The following is a 5403-nucleotide window of genomic DNA, read 5'->3' as shown; positions in this document are numbered from 1 at the left end:
AGAAGCTCGACACCATCCAGGACAAAGCAGCCCGCTTGATTGGCACCCCATCCACCACCCTAAACATTTACTCCCTCCATCACCAGCGCACAGTGGCTGCAGTGCGTACCATCCACAGGATGCACTGCAGCAACTTGCCAAGGCTTCTTCGACAGCACCTCCCAAACCCGCCTAACCTCTACCACCTAGAAGGACAAGAGCAGCTGGTACGTGGGAACAACACCACCTGCACGTTCCCCTCCAAGTCACCCACCATCCCGACTTGGAAATATATCGCCGTTCCTTCATCGTCGCTGGGTCAAAATCCTGGATCTCCCTTCCTAACAGCACTGTGGGAGAACCTTCATCACACGGACTGCAGCGGTTCAAGAAGGAGGCTCACCACCACCTTCTCAAGGGCAATTAGGGATGGGCAATAAATGCCGGCCTCGCCAGTGACGCCCACATCCCATGAACGAATAAAAAAAAAACATGAGTTAGTTCTTTATAATTGCACTGTTGTGGACAAGCCTGTAAATGCTTCAGCATAGTAGAGAACCATACAGGTAGGGAAGGTTCCAGGGACTCCTGCCACTGGCTTTAGTGTCCCTGAGCCAGGGAATGGTTAAAACCAGTCAGGGTTCCTGCTCCTGATTGCCATCCTGCTGGAGAGCATGTGCAGGTGAGAGTGGGATCAGACTTGGAGGTGAGCTGTGCCACAGTCGAATAGCTCACTGACGCTCAGGCCCCGATTTGAAAAGGGGAAAGGGTGGGTACACTTGCGCTCGAGCGACGAACTCGGGGAGGCCAGCGGGCAGGAGCGGGAATTTGGCGGCAGGTGGCCGCAGCTGGGGCCTGTGGGAGGGGTTCCCAACAGACAGTTGAGGGAGAGTTGATCCGGAGGTAATCGGGGGGGAGGGGGCGCGATCCGGGAGCGGGTCCTGGTCTCGATGGGTGGCGCGGGGGTGGGGATTTTGGCAAGAGAGGCCCGCGGCTTCATTGTGAGGCCTGGAGAAGCATTCCTGCCCCTCGTGGACCACAAGAAAACTTAAAATACCATTTTGAAACCTACCTCACTGAGCCTCTTCTGGCCCTCGGTCCCCCTCCTGGCAGAAGTCGTCATTGCTCCCCCTCGGGCTCAGGCCTCGGTCTAATATTGCGAGTACATAGTGACCTGATCTGTATATTTAGAAGGATCCCTCCCTGCGAGTGTTTCATTCGTCATAACATCGGGTCACGGCGGGAAGGCTGGGTGATCGGACGGCGGGGGGGATGTGACTGCCCCTCCCCCACCCTCTTTTAAAATTTCAGAGTATACTTTATTTCATAAAATTTAAAGATACACACAGTCCAATGTAAAAATAAAAACAAAATTCCAAGCAATATAGTTCAGACCAACACAACTCGGATCGTACACACTATGATCTCATTGTTACAATTTTAAAACACAGTATATATCTTCTAATGTATTCTGTACAATACAAGATGGAGTGGCCTTACACGGTGGCCTTTCCCCATAGAGCCTTTGCGTAGGTCACGCCTCACTTCAGTGCGTCCCGCAGCACGTATTCCTGGACCTTGGAGTGCACCAGTCGGCAACACTCGGTCGTAGACAGCTCCATCAGCTGGAAGACCAGCAGGTTTCGGGCGGACCAAAGGGCCTCCTTCACCGAGTTGATGGTCTTCCAGCCGCAGGTGGTATCTGTCTCGGTGTGCGTCCCGGGGAACAGCCCGTAGAGCACAGCGTCCTGTGATACTGAGCTGTTGGGGATGAAGTGGGTCAGATACCAACGCATCTCTCCCCAAACCTTCTGCGCGAAGGGGCAGCCCATCAGGAGATGGACGACGGTCTCCTACCTGCTGCAGCCTCGAGGGCAGCTCGCGGTGGCGCTGAGATTCCGTGCTTGTAGGACCGCACTGGGAGGGCCCTTCTCACAACCGTCCAGGCTACATCCTGGTGCCTGATGGTCAGTTCCGGCAACGAGACGTTCTGCCAAATGGCATCGACCGTCTGGTCGGGGAACTGCCCGATTGGATCCACCCTCTCCTCTCCCTGCAAGACCCCAGATTGTTCCGTGCCGACCACTGTCTGACGGCGTTGTGGTCAAAGGGGTTCCTCTTCAGGACAGGAGGGACAGTCCATATGGACGGGACGTCCTGTGTCTGCTCGGCCAGCGTGACCATACCCAGGCTTCTCAGTGTGGGGGACAGGTAGAAACCCAGTACGTGGTGACACTTGGTGTTTGTGTATTGGGGCTCTACACACATCCTGAGGCAGCCACACACAAAGGTGGCCATCAAGATAAGAGCAGCATTCCCCCCCTTTGCCTGGGGGCTTGTACATGGTGTCCCTGCGGACGCGTTCCACCTTGGACCTCCAGACAAAGTGGAAGATAGCTCGGGTGACTGTGACGACGGAGCGGCGGGGAATGGGCCAGACCTTGGCCACGTAGAGCAACACCTCCAGTACCTCACACCTTATCACCAGGTTCCCGCCGGTTATGGAGAGGGAGCGCCCCACCCACACACCAAGGGCTCGATTTTAGGGTCGGGTTACCTGCGGGTTTCCAGCGGGGGGGCCCCGAAAATCCCGATCTCCGATCACGTGACCGGATTCGGACGAAATCCCGGCCACTTCCGGGTACCGCGCTGACGTGCGGGGCTGCGCGCGCAAGCCCCGCTGGTGGGAATCCCGCAGGCAATTAAAGCCAGCGGGGTTCCACTTGAGAGCACTTAACTTGCTCGTTGTGGTCAGTTAATGAGCTGAAGCAGCTGTCAAAAGAGGAAGTGTGGGATTTTACGTTCAAAGCAGTCAGTTTCCCACACTGGGGGAAACAGTCTCCATCCAACCAGGCGTGTTGCAGCCAGCAGCCTGTGGCAGGTGCCAAGGTGCGCTCCACGGGGGAGCGCCCTCACCCACGCAGGAGGCCACCGCGTCACATAGGGCAACCCCTGCCCCCCACCACCCCCCGGCCAAGCCAGAGGACAGACCGACACGAGACCGCAGCCCCAGTCCGAGGACCCACACACCTACCCTGCACAACCCCTCAGACCAACACCTGCCAGTTGGGTGGTGTGTGGACACCCTCGGAGGACGAAGAGCATGACCACCACCAGCAGCCTCGCAGTCCACGCCGTCCGCCGCAGAGACGTGGATCCCCCCAACACGGTGTGGTTGCACGCCCACCTGCACAGCAGGAGGGAGGGCTACCGCAGAGAGAGACGCGTCGCAGAGGGCACTACCCTCGCCACAGGGTCCACAGACCGAGGCGCGGCTCCCCGGACCTCTCCGAGCAGCAGTGCACAGGGAGGCGCAGATTCGCTCGACATGTAGTCGTGGAGATCTGCAGCCTCTTTCATGCCGAGCTGCTCCTGGCTGGCCCCAGCACCAACTGCTTACCTGTCGCTGGCAAAGTCACCACTGTCCTCCACACCTTCTCCTCCGCATCCTTCCAGGGTGCAGCCGGCAACACCGCCGATGTCTCTCAGTTGTCTGCGCGGACGAGCCCTGCAAATACACCTGCACCTACTCTGCAGTAACACGATGGGTGGCATCAGTGGTGGGTCCTCATAGTGATACCCAGGAGCGGGCATTATTGGACACAATAGACAGGATTCGCGGAGACATGGCAGTGGTGGTGTCAATATAATGTGTGCTGTTTGTGGCTCTGAAATTCAATATGGGTAACACCCATGACAAACCCTCAGACACCCTTGTGCACCCCCTTCATGCTGACGAGACGTTTGCCTTACGCTGCCTACTGCACATATGTGATGCATGCCCTGTGGCTGCAGCACAGGTGGTGGCAGGTTGAGTGAGGCTGGCCGTGAGGGAGATGCACGAGAGGGTGAGTATGGGATGGAGCCATGAGATTGTATGAGGATTGGGTCGCGTGTTAGTGGCAGGGTGAGTACTGGCGAGGTGAGTAGGTGGAGGTAAGATGAGGATGGGGTGTGAGTGGGCATGAAGGGTGATGTGACAGAATAGTGTTGGCGGTGCCGAAGGAGATTTGGGGTGGGGGCAGTGTTGTGGCAGACGGAGTGTAGGGGAAAGACTTCGTGTTCTCACTGTGGCTGACCTACTGCAGTCATTGCAGCGCCTCCTGCACTGTATGCAGGTGGGCGATATGTTGGTGGCGCAGGTGACCCCCTCTGCCACCTCGAGCCAGGCCTTCTTGGTGGCAGAGGCAGGCCGCTTCCTCCCGCCCGCCGGGGGGAAGATCTGTGTCCTCCCCCTCCTCCTCACCCCATCTGATGATACCTGGGGTGAGGCATCATTAAACTGGGAGCAGCCTTCCCCCTGGGCTGCTCCATGCTGCAATTTGTCCCATTGGTTGCAGCATCTGTCAGTGGAGGACTGCCCCTTTAACTAGAGAGCCTCCAGCTGACAGATCGTACTGCGCATGCGCAGCCCGCCCGACGCGCAGGCCAGCGCCGTGGACCCCGGAGGAGCAGGTAATTGGATCCTATTAGTGGGTGGCCTGCTACGATCGCGTGGGCAACCCACTAATTTCGCCGTTCGCGTTTTCGACACTCCCGGAGGACCACCCGCTGGGAACACGCAGGCCTGCTAAATTCGAGCCCCAAGCTTCTGTTTGGCCTTGGCGACCCGCTCCTCCCAGTTCTTGGAGCAGGCCTGGGACCTCCCGAACCAGATCCCCAGCACCTTCGGGTAGTCGGACCTGCCAAAGAACAAGGCCTCACTCTTACTTCAGCTGGTTTCTGCCAGGTAGGGAGGAATTATAATCGGGGTTTACGCCTGACACATGACGAATGGCCATTTGTCTGAGGCACCAGATAGTGGCCGTGGGCAATGGGTCGGCACATTCAGGCTTTGCAGTTTAAAGTAGTCTCATATCCTGTTAAGTGTTCCTGGAAGTGGAAAGATGAGATACTGGAACTGTTTATTTTATGCAAGTTTCTATTTTAACACGGCATTGAGATGAGGGAGGTATTTTAGGGCTGTTATCTGATACTATTAAAGTCACAGCGATACAGGACTAACGGCCAAAGTCCCCAGCCTATTCCAAAATCTTGTTGATCTCTGTATAACGTTTAAAAAACACACACAACAGAATTGCAGCCAGTTCCTCTCGGCTCCCTCTGAATTTCTTCCCTTTTTTTTCACGATTTGCCTCAGCGAGTTAACGAGTCAGAAAAAAAAGTTCAGAAAGTTTTCAAACTTTTATAATCGATTGAAATAAAGTTGAAACCTTGCCCCCCCCCCTGTATTATATTGAAAGTTAACATGTTATAATGAGATGCACCGTCTACATTTCCAAAGTTATTTATTATAAGGTTTTTAAAACATTATATATATATGTATCTAGAAAATCGCCAGCTCTTGAGGCGTGTTGTTTTGCCCGGTCCCTCTGGGTGATGACGAAAGCAGCTTTGTGACTGCAATGCAGAATTACAGGGAAA

The sequence above is a fragment of the Heptranchias perlo genome, chromosome 33 (genome assembly GCF_035084215.1).
Source record: "Heptranchias perlo isolate sHepPer1 chromosome 33, sHepPer1.hap1, whole genome shotgun sequence".
Lineage (NCBI taxonomy): Eukaryota > Metazoa > Chordata > Chondrichthyes > Hexanchiformes > Hexanchidae > Heptranchias > Heptranchias perlo.
This window is presented reverse-complemented; position numbering follows the sequence as displayed.